The 12,718-nt window shown below is 28.0% G+C and overlaps 1 long non-coding RNA gene across 12 annotated transcripts in view; it reads right to left on the reverse strand.

The window, feature by feature from the left end:
- LOC145937748 (uncharacterized) overlaps nt 1-12,718 on the reverse strand; it is a 412,856-nt gene that overhangs the window by 395,604 nt on the left and 4,534 nt on the right. For 11 of the 12 annotated variants that reach the window (XR_014425636.1, XR_014425630.1, XR_014425635.1 and 8 more), the window contains exon 3: nt 12,190-12,435. This is a non-coding gene — a long non-coding RNA (uncharacterized LOC145937748). Of the gene's footprint in view, nt 1-11,650; nt 12,070-12,189; nt 12,436-12,718 lie in introns of those variants that run through there. The other variant, XR_014425641.1, reaches the window with a different exon arrangement.

Genomic DNA, 12,718 nt, shown 5'->3' on the forward strand with positions numbered 1-12,718 from the left:
GACACAGTGGGTTCCGCCCCCCTGCGGGGGGCCCCACTACCAAAAAACTAGACACATAGGTCTGGGTGGAACCTCGCTTCGCGTGGAAAGATGATTTAATTGTTAATAACAATTTAATAAACCATAAACAAAACTTAAAACTTTTCGGAGTATATTCAGAACAGTAACCTAACCTAACCTTAACATATTTTGTCAAGGTCAAGACAATCTCTCTCTCCTATTTACCTTATTATATTTTTGGGTGGACTTTCGAATACGACCCACGCCCGATTGCTATGAATTTTTGTAGAAACATTGTAAATGATGTCAAATGAATGTCCTTAAGTGGATTTTCACCGATACAAACATCTAATGCTAAAAATATTAAAATAATGTTCTGTATAAATTATTGTCTATTTACGATTTACAAATTACGAAAGACAATATGGCTGATCATTTGTGTGAGTTTCTGTGGAGGCGAGATGTAAAAAAACATAAATTAGATCCATTAAAAAAATTAATTGAAGACATTAAAGATGTAGATTCTGGCTAAAAAAAGAATAATATAAATTGTTTCTTGTTGATATTTTCGTTCTGTTATTCTATTTTTGTATTTCTTAGGATTCTTTATATATGTATATTGTATATCTTAGGACGCTTTATTTGGTATTAAATGTGTTATGTTATTTGAATATATCTTTATTGATTGTCTATTGGAATTCACTGTGTTTAGGCATCCCAGGTGTCCCATTTTAAAGGACCCACTCAAATATCTCATTGTCAGAAACACTGCGTTAAATCGAAAAATGTTTCCTACAAAAGTTGTAGGGTTTCGAGGTGGACATAACATAGTAATATTCATTTGAACTTGGGCGGCATCTCCAAGGTCAAGTGAAGGTGAGAATTTGAAGGTGAGAAGGTGAATTTTGAAGAAAATAAAAAAATGCTTCAGATAAAAGTTGTTCAAATTAATTAGTAGAAAAAGATGTTATAATAAAAAATATGGGTTTCCATTTAAAAAATTTATTCTTACCTTTACTTGACCTTGGAGATGCCGCCCAAATCATATGAATATTACTATGTTATGTCCCCCTTGAAACCCTACAACTTTTGTAGGAAACATTTTTTGATTTAACGCAGTGTTTCTGAGATATTTGAGTGGGTCCTTTAAAATGGGACACCCGGTGTACTTTACAACGTGAAGCGAGGTCCACCCTGGCTACCGGCGGGGAGGGTGCGGGAGGGGGGCCGAAGGCCCCCTTGCACCCCCCCCCCCCGTGTGTGTGTGTGTGTGTACCCATGTGAAAAGGCCCTATTCTATATAATTACCGACAATAATTTATATAGAAAGTTATTTTAATATTTTTAGCATTAAATGTTTGTATCGGTGAAAATCCGCTTAAGGACAATCATTTGACATCATTTACAGTGTTTCTACAAAAATTTATGGCAATCGGGCGTGGGTCATATTCGGAAGTTTATCCATATTTTTTACTATTTTTTGTTAAAAAATGACTTTTTTGTAGGAGTCGCCAAAATTCCCTTCACAGGCATCCATTTTAAGCTAAAAGGAAGCTTTTCACAAAATTTTATCTAAATCGGAGGTAGTCAGTTTTCAGAACTACACCCAAAGATAATATTATAATATAAATGTACAATATACAGGATGTTTCATTTTAACAAGCTAATATCTCGAAATAACAGAGTTTTAGAAAAAAAATGTTTTAGATAAAAATTGTAGGGTTTTGAGAACGATATAAGATGGTGTTATTGGTGTGACCTTGCATAATCGTTTGAAGATTACGTAAAAATCATCTTCAATTTTTTAAATAAAACATACAACCTACTTTTCATTGTATAGCTTATCTTGAGAGCATTCCAAAACATTATAATAAAGTATTTTTTATTGACTATTTTTCGAATTACACAGGAGCTTGAAAGTTATAATATTTTGACGAAGAATACAAAATATCTTATAAATTATTTAGTTTTAGGTAATCTTATCTTAATATTTTTATGCATAGAATAATAAGACGAATTCATTGGTGTAAAGAAAACATAGTTGCTTTTAAGAAAAAGTATAAAACTCGCAATATGCAGTCTTATATTTTTTCTTAAAAGTAATGTGTTTTCTGTACACCAATGGATTTATCTTATTATTCTATATAAAAGTATTAAGATAAGATTACTGAAAACTGAATGTTTCATAAGATATGTTGTATTCTTTGTCAAAATACTGTAACTTTGAAGCTCCTGTAACTCGAAAAATAGTAAAAAAAAATTGTTTTATTATAATGTTTTGGAAAGCTCACGAGATAAGCTACAAGTATATGTAATAAAAAATAGGAAGTTTCATTTAAAAAAATTGAAGGTGATCTTTATATGACCTTCAAACGACTATGCAAAGTCAAACTAATAATACCATCTTATCTATACCCCTTGAAACCCTATAAAAAAAGGGCGCCAAGTGCAGTATTTATATTTATTATTAATAATTGTTTACAATACATAAACAACTCATGTAGACGTAATTTTAAAATCTACAGCACATTGTCATCTATCAAGCATCTGTCATCATTTTCACACAATAAAAAGGTTATTGAATTACGGTCGCGATTCATAAAATCGATACGCGAGTGTCACTGATGTCATCTCTTGTCAAACGGTTTAGTCGTAAATTTTTCCGACGTTTTTTAATGAAAAATTCTAACATCAATAGAGTAATAATAAAGATCATTTTATTATATAATTTAATCCCAAGTTTTTGATTAAACTTAACAAGAACTCAATCGGTTCAGCCGTTACTGAGGACCAATAATCTGAGGTACTCTCAAATAAATGACTTGCGTAAAGATACACGGTCCGTCTCGTCGCTACGCCTGATTTAGCGCGAAACACTACTGTGTCTCTTGATTTATAATATTGTACATTTATCTGTTTGTATGTTTTTATGAGCGGTTACTTATTTTTCAAGTGATGAGTGCTAATTAATACATACTATGTATATAATTATTTTAGATAAATCAAAGGAACTAGTGATTCGGTCTCGCCAAGACGAGACGAGATTAGCTCAAGTCTCGTTTCGATCTCGATTTGGTCTCGAAAATTTCGATCTCGTCTCGGTATCGGCTTGGTCTCGAATATGACAATCTCGTCTCGGTCTCAGTCTCGAGTCGAGATTCTCGGTCTCGATAATCATAATAAGTGTAGCGTCATTTTCGAAAAAATTAAAAGGCAAATATTTGATGCATAGCCAGTTGACAACCAAATCATAAAATTCGCTTTGAGATAACAGGGTTGTACATTTCTTGTCTATAAAAAGAACTTACTTTAATGAAAATATTTTTAAATATAAATTTAATTTATAGTATTTATACTAAAATGTAATGGAATTCTTTTCATAATTCTATTAGATATGAAATTTGTTCTTTCTATAAAAATGCATGTGACATATATATAATATGTGCAAAATCTAAATCTCTATGTTAAACGTAAAGATATTATACTTAAATTATTTTTACATTTTTACGCTACCTATTAAAATGCTTGATTAATCATCAGTTATCCATGTGCCAGTTGCGGTAGCGTTATTTTCTTTTTATAAGCATTATTGTAAATTTTTGGGTGACAAGATAACAAATGTTCTTTTAAGTCACTTGTATTTGAGTCTTTCATTTTTATAAATTTTTTTACTTTCTTTTCACTTTTGTATATTAAATATTTTCCGAATTTTACCTTGTCTTTATCTATTAAATAAAAGAATATTTTTTCAATACACTCAACGTCGACGAATTAGGCACCGATTATTCCGTACTCTCGGTTTTCGAACTGGACATATTTTTATATTTAATCTTCATTTCCAAAAACGATATTCAATTATGGAGACTGTTCTGTGGCGAAGGCGCCTAATTTAAGTATAATATATTTTCATATTTAACATAGAGATTTAGATTTTGCACATATTATATGTCACATACTTCTTTATAGGAAGAACCAATTTTATATCTAATAGAATTATGAAAAGAATTCCATTTCATTTTAGTATAAATTGAATTTATATTTAAAAATACTTACTTTAAAGTAAATTCTTTTTGCACCAAAATAATAAATAAATAATTAATTTAAAAATAATTTTTAATTAAAAATATTTCAGATTAAAAATATCACAAAATTCGAGAATCTCGACGAGACTCTCGATATCGCCGAGACTCATCATAAAAAGGTCTCGTCTTAGTCTCGAATTCAAGTTTTAAGTCTCGTCTCGGTCTCGTCTCGGTCTCGTCTCGGTCTCGATGTCGAGACCGAGATCAGTCTCGGTATCGTTCGAAACACTAATTTGTAGCATGCAACGAGATAAAAAAATGAAAAGAAACGTATAAAACAAAACCGCGACCATTGCGACATGAAACAGCGATAAGATTTCTTCTTTTGGATTTCTATGAATACGAGTTCATATATTCTGATTCGCAGAATGATGTTTATATAACAAATGAAAGCAGTGTTTTATAATTATAACAAATTAAATATTGAGTTCGCGATTTATTTACAATTATTAATTTATTATACGATTATCGATTCCGTATCGTATATTTTTTATTAATATGGTATAACCGAGTAAATGCAGATTTAAATAATTGGTTTTGACGACGTATTATTTAAAGCATAAAGTTTCTCTAATCAATATTTAAAACAGTCACAATTACTCATGCAAAGAGAAGAAAGCGAACAAGAGAAAAAAATAGAAAGAGAAGAATTTAAAAGTTCGCGACTTTCGTTTCGACTTTCAGACAATCCAAAGATACAGCTGTGATTCACGCTTCATTTTTCATGAACAAACGTATGTGTACAAACTTAAGCGAAGGAAAAGAAACATACATTGGCACAAGTTCTTTCATTCTTTCATATCTCCGTTTCTTCCTCTTCTGATTCCTTTCACTATCACATGGACACTATTTGAGGAAGATATGAGTCGTCTGTATGTTTAGAATAAAAGGCTCCCAGTCGACTCGATTCTTTTTCTCTTTTCACGGCGCGGCTTTTTCGTTAGCGTTGCTGGCAAAAGAAAAAAAAAACGCGATTTTTTTTTACGAAGCGATTTAAAACGTCCAAGCTATGAGCAACCTCGCTGATTAAAGTGTTGAAGCGGCGGGCCTCCTAGAAAGATGTCTTATCCAAGACAAGAATGTGCCAGCCGCGCGCGAGATAAAGGGGATGGAGGGCTATCAAAAATGCACGGGCACGAAAAAGTCGGGTCGACAAGCATACGCGCCTTTTTATTATTTCATCGATCGAAATATTTTTTTATCCAACAAACGTATAATTCTGCAGAGTAGAGTATACAATTAATATATCAAAGTTGATTCAGCAAACAAAAGCAATTTTGAATTATTAATTCCATTGTGTCAAAATTTAATCGAGTATTAATATATAAAATTAATTAAATTTAATATAAAATAATAAATTTAATTTAATATAAAATTAATATAAAATTAATTAAATTTTCTTTATTTGCAATAAAAGTATTATTATTAAAACACGAGCAACATTTTCCTGTAAAATATGAATAGATATTGATTTGTTCTATATATATATTACTGATAATTTTATATTTTAAAAAATACCATAGATTTCAATAGCATTATCGTATTTTAATATTCGTATATTTATATAATATAATTTTGATTATATATAATTTTATGTGCGGATCTTTCTCTTCAATAAAACGAATCTATACGGTCTTTTCAATGAAATTGATCTTTAATTTTTCTTAAGTCTGATATTTAAGGCTTCTTTTCTTAAGTCATTGTAATTACTTCTGTTTCTCTTATTGTTAATAAATCACAAAGCATTCGTGATTGCAATGAGACGTCCTCAAAAGCGATTTAAACACGGAATTAATGAGCGAGAACCAATCGCAATACTACTTGATGTTGATTACAATTAAAATGCTTATCATTACGGTCTCTCCGCAATTGAGACCAATTAAATGTATATACTGTACCCTGTGTACATCCCTATTATAAACATTAATGAATCTAAAGTACCTAGCTGAATAAAATATAAAGTGGTCCAGCGTTTCACAAATAACATTTGAAACATTTCAAGTATCCTTTACATATTATTCATATACATATATATGTACTGCAAATAAATATAAAACGAAAAATAATATTTATATAAAAGCTAAATATGTGAAATAAATCTATAATTTTATCTTGAAGAATATTTAATTCGGAAAATTTCTATTAAGTACGTTTCGATCACTTTGCTATTCCTACTGAGAAAAAAAAAAACATGTATATATTTTATCAAATTCCATAAAATATTATTCATCATAATTTTTTTATATGCATTTCTCATATATGTATAATACTGTATGTCTCATGTCTCATTACACACTAATCCTTCAATATGTTCTAATTTTACGAGTATCTCTCAGGCTAAAGAAAGTTCAAGATACATTAGCGTATAACACAAATCAAATGATCAAATAATAAGAAACTTTAATATACTTAAAATACTCCTTCGTGTAATCATTCACGCGCTAGACCATTCTTGCAAACTGCACTTTCGCAATTTTCTTTATCGCATAGTATCCCCTTGTACTTTTGCATCGTATTATCAACAACGACGATAACGTGTACTAGGAAATCATAATGGTAATGAGATCGCGGCTGGATAATATATCTCCAGAGTACGAAGTGCATGCGACCTACGTTCTTTCTCTCTCTCTCTCGTCAGGCACGTTCACGCAAATAAAATTCAAACCTTAAATAGCGCGACTGCATGAACGAAGGGGTTAAAAGGCCTGTGCTTGAAATGAAAAACGTACATCGTTTCGTAGCAAAGTAATATTCTATCGTTGGAATAATATTCTGCTTATTACGTGCGTGCGACTTACAAAATCGCTGCTCAAGACGATGTTTATAGTACAGATGCAAATGCATGTTCTGGGAAATTTTTTATTCTCATCAGATAAGCACAGTTCATAATTAAGACCTATTTAAGCCTGTATTTTTATCTCACGTAGCGTCTGAAAGTCACCGGAAGTATCCTATTCACTGCAAATACTATAGAGTAGGAAAGATTTTTATTTTTTAAGTCAATCTTGAAAAAAGATTTGTTAAAACTAAATATTGAAAATATAAAGGAATAAGAAATTATTCGTTTTGATATATTTTAACAAAACTTGCAAGTTTCATGAAATTTTCACTCCGCAAAAATAAAATAGAATGTTTTAATTCATCAAAATTTGAAAAAGCAACCAATATAATTTTGGCATATAGTGATGACTAGTGATTCGGTCTCGCCAAGACGAGACGAGATTAGCTCAAGTCTCGTTTCGATCTCGATTTGGTCTCGAAAATTTCGATCTCGTCTCGGTATCGGCTTGGTCTCGAATATGACAATCTCGTCTCGGTCTCAGTCTCGAGTCGAGATTCTCGGTCTCGATAATCATAATAAGTGTAGCGTCATTTTCGAAAAAATTAAAAGGCAAATATTTGATGCATAGCCAGTTGACAACCAAATCATAAAATTCGCTTTGAGATAACAGGGTTGTACATTTCTTGTCTATAAAAAGAACTTACTTTAATGAAAATATTTTTAAATATAAATTTAATTTATAGTATTTATACTAAAATGTAATGGAATTCTTTTCATAATTCTATTAGATATGAAATTTGTTCTTTCTATAAAAATGCATGTGACATATATATAATATGTGCAAAATCTAAATCTCTATGTTAAACGTAAAGATATTATACTTAAATTATTTTTACATTTTTACGCTACCTATTAAAATGCTTGATTAATCATCAGTTATCCATGTGCCAGTTGCGGTAGCGTTATTTTCTTTTTATAAGCATTATTGTAAATTTTTGGGTGACAAGATAACAAATGTTCTTTTAAGTCACTTGTATTTGAGTCTTTCATTTTTATAAATTTTTTTACTTTCTTTTCACTTTTGTATATTAAATATTTTCCGAATTTTACCTTGTCTTTATCTATTAAATAAAAGAAATATTTTTTCAATACACTCAACGTCGACGAATTAGGCACCGATTATTCCGTACTCTCGGTTTTCGAACTGGACATATTTTTATATTTAATCTTCATTTCCAAAAACGATATTCAATTATGGAGACTGTTCTGTGGCGAAGGCGCCTAATTTAAGTATAATATATTTTCATATTTAACATAGAGATTTAGATTTTGCACATATTATATGTCACATACTTCTTTATAGGAAGAACCAATTTTATATCTAATAGAATTATGAAAAGAATTCCATTTCATTTTAGTATAAATTGAATTTATATTTAAAAATACTTACTTTAAAGTAAATTCTTTTTGCACCAAAATAATAAATAAATAATTAATTTAAAAATAATTTTTAATTAAAAATATTTCAGATTAAAAATATCACAAAATTCGAGAATCTCGACGAGACTCTCGATATCGCCGAGACTCGTCATAAAAAGGTCTCGTCTTGTTAGTCTCGAATTCAAGTTTTAAGTCTCGTCTCGGTCTCGTCTCGGTCTCGTCTCGGTCTCGATGCCGAGACCGAGATCAGTCTCGGTATCGTTCGAAACACTAAAAGGAACGGAAAGTTGATACTAAAGGATATATTTCTTTTCTTTTTTTGTCAATTCATATATATATATGTATATATATGTTTAAATCAACATATAATTAAATATTTGACACATAATTTTGTAAAAAAATTAATTTAAAATTAATTTAAAAGGTTTAGGAAAAATAATGATCATTAAAAGAAGATACTTTTGGCAATTGTTGTTTATCTGTCCATATTTATTGTTTATTTATTAATTTTTAAAATAAAAATTAAATAATTTATTAATATTAATTATTTATTAATATTAATATTAATATTAATATTAATATTAATATTTATTTAATATTATTGATTATTTATCAATTTATTTATTAATTTATTAATATTAATTTTTTTTTATAATATTTTATTTATTTTATTTTTATAATTATATATTGTACATCATTTTATGCAACATATTTTAATGTTTGATATTTATATCTTGCATGTTAATTTATAGAACGTTGAATAATAAACAAGATATTATTTCAAATAAAAATATTGAAATAGAGATGATTACTTTTGCGATAGATGAGATGTTAAAACCAATTAAACTTGAGGATTCCACTGTGTAAACTTTTTTATTTATTTTAATTCATATAATAAAAAATACACACATTTATATTTATTTATCTGCACATTTTACTTTTTAAAAAATAAATATTGTATCTCAGTAGTTAATAAATTCTAATCCATTATTTATATAATGTATATAAGTGTGTGTGTGCGTACATATAGGAGGTGTCTCACAACCTCCGTACAATATTTTATTAGTGTGTTCTAGAGGTAAAAAATAGAATAAAAAATTCTAATACAAAAATGTTGAGGCTGCAACAGTTTTTGAGTTATAAGCGATCAAAATTTGCCAATGATATACACGCACTGAATTACACATGTATACGCGTACCGATTTGTCATCTATTATTGGTTTTATTATTTTTAAAATAAAATAAGCTGTGCAGAAAAATCAATATCACACTACCTTGAAAAAATCAATAACAGATGACAGATCGATAGGCGTGTATGTTTAATTACGGACGCGCGAGTTCTATGCTATATCATTGACAAATTTTGATGGTTTATAATTAAAAAACTATTGTAGCCTCAACATTTTTGTATTAGAATTTTTTATTCTATTTTACTTCTAGCATACGCTAATAAAATGTTGTACAAAGGTGAGATATCCTGTAAATATATGTATATATATATTTAAATTTCTTAATTTTCTGAAAAGTAAAAAGATGATTTTAAAATCTTTTTTAGAGAGGTTATTGGTTTCATTGATGAGATTGATGGTCCGAAAATTGTTGGCAAAGCACAACATTATCGATTGCTAAAATTTATTTTAAATAATAATAGTCGTCATCGAATTCAAATAGTGGTATAAAATGCTGAAATCGAGCGGATTCAGTTTCACAGAAAACCAAATCGAGTAATTAATAAATTTTTTAAGAAAGATATTATTTATCTTTAACAACTATTAATATTATAACTATATATATTATTGTTTACTTTGAATATACTTTTTATTCTTATTTAATTTAATATATACAATAATAATAATAATTATATATATGTTACTTTCAAATCTAATATTACTTTATGTACTTTACAGATTATTCAAATTGATATAGTGAAAGCTAAAAAAACGAAATTATCGGAGTTTAATCAAGGAACTCTTCCTTACGGACTTATTATTCCTTCAAATACTATTATTAATAATTTGGGTTCTTTTGACCTTAAAAAGATAATTCACGCAGTTCAACCTAAATTGATAGAAATATTCCGGATTACTTGAATTCATGTGTTCGTAAGTAATTCTAAATATATCATATATGATTTAATATTGTCATATACATATATAGTATGTTCTTATATTTATGTATGTTTTCTTCTATTACATTTTTTTAAAATAAATACTTTTAAATAAAATATTTTTCAGTTATACGAGGATATGTTAAAACAAGATTTAATACTTTCTCAAATAGTTTTAAAACTATTGGTACTGGATCAATTACAGATGGTCATTACAAATTAGAAATTCAAATTGCTGATTACGAAGCTAATGATAGTTTCGAGAAAGGAAAAAATATGGAAATAAAAGGATATGTGAAAAATTCAAGTAAATTATATTAAAAATCTTTAAATTTCGTAATAAAATATTATTGTATCATTTTTTATTGATTTTTATGAATTATGTATTTATTTTACAGATGATGTCTTTTATATATCTTGACGTTGAAAAAGTATCTGATATTAAATTAATAGGAGACCAAATTTTATCATTAGCACAATTATTACAAGGTGCAAAACCTATTATAAAAAGATATTTTCCTAAAAAAGATGCAACTTCTGACTTGCCAACTAATAAAATTATTCGCAAATAATTAAAAAGTGTATTTGTCATGTTTTCAATGTGTTTTTCGTTTCTTATTTTTAGTTTATGAGTTATATGTATGCATATAATTAAAATATAAAGATAAGATATATATTATATAAATCAAGTTCATTATTCTAAGGTAATATAATGTAAAAGTAATAAAAATTGTAATATTAACACTATATTACTGTGTATTCACTTGAAAATTATAATAATAAACAATAATATTAAATAAATATGATAAGTATTTTAGTATTTGGATTGCTTTATCTGTTTATTTTTATTAATGTAAATAATTAATTCTTATATATATATATATATATATATATATATATATATATATACACTACCGTCAGAAAGTTTAAGACCAAAGTAATAAATAAAGATCCTCGAAAGAATAATTTATTTTTACACGTTAAAATATGATATTCCGCTGATTGTTTCTTTTTTTTATTAATAGCTAGAAGATCATGTTACAACACCATAAAAGTAAAAATAGCTTGCATTATTTTTTAGAATGAAATAATAAATAAAATTAACAAATTTTTTTGATCTTAAACTTTCTGACGGTAGTGTATAAATGTGTGTGTGTGTGTGTGTGTGTGTAAGAGTTTTATAAGAGTATTAATGTTATATTATTGTAATTCTTTCTAGTTTATTGCATATAAATAAATAAAAATGTTATATTTTATTAGCTATTATTTTATATTACACAATTTTGATGAATTGCATAGTATAAAGAAACAATCACGCTAACATAATTAATTATTACTTGTAATATACTAAATAAATTTCAATATAAATATAAATATAAATAAGTTATTTAGTGCAAAGCAACATACATCAGTCGCGCATTCGATTATCAATAACGCGCGTTCCGTGGCAGGGCTGTATATAAAGTGGCAGAGACTGTGTCTAGCTCAGCCGTAGCGAAAGGGTTAAACTTAATATTTTATTTTCCTAACTTGATGAGAAATATTTACTTTTAAAAATTAAAAAAATACATAAATATTTATCAATCGTTTCTCATTACAACGCAATGTACAATACTTGGGACATTGTCGTTTGCGAATACAAAATCAATCCGTTCAAGCTATCAAACAAATCTCAGTATCAAACAAATCTCGTTTGAGATCCGAGTCATTACTTCAACGTCCTTTTACATGCAACTTTATATATTCGACGTTAGATATATTTGCATGAAGGTACTCACCGTTGGCAGCTGTGTTCCTCCAATTTTCGATGATCTCGTAACAGCACTATTATCACCACTATACTGTCATTACCGTTTTCACATCTGAAGGATTTTATGTCTGTAATGGATAGGTATACTCCAAATTCTTTCTGAATTTGCCTCATCTAGTTCGCATTTTACAGATTAACGTTGTTAATGTCGATTTGTCCTTTTCTAAAGGTAGGTTCAATTTTAGATACCAACGGTTTTTCTTCTTAAACTCTCCTACAATTTTGTAAAATAAGTATATTTTATTATTTACAGTATATACACACATATAAACAGGATGTCCCTAAACTGGCGATAAAGATTTTAATGACAAATTCTTTGTAATATTTCAAGACAAAAATTCTAATACGAAAATATCGGGGCTATAGTATTTTTCAAATAATAAAAGTTTAAAGATTACGAATGACGAGCTAGACTTTTGTGTGCTCAGAGATAGCAAAATGATCAGTGGTAAAAGTGCTTCCATGTCAAATAACTTTGTTTTTATTGATTATAATTT

The sequence above is a fragment of the Prenolepis imparis genome, unplaced genomic scaffold (genome assembly GCF_030444845.1).
Source record: "Prenolepis imparis isolate NDT839.2.m4 unplaced genomic scaffold, iyPreImpa1.0 SCAF_1, whole genome shotgun sequence".
In the NCBI taxonomy this organism is placed as follows: Eukaryota; Metazoa; Arthropoda; class Insecta; order Hymenoptera; family Formicidae; genus Prenolepis; species Prenolepis imparis.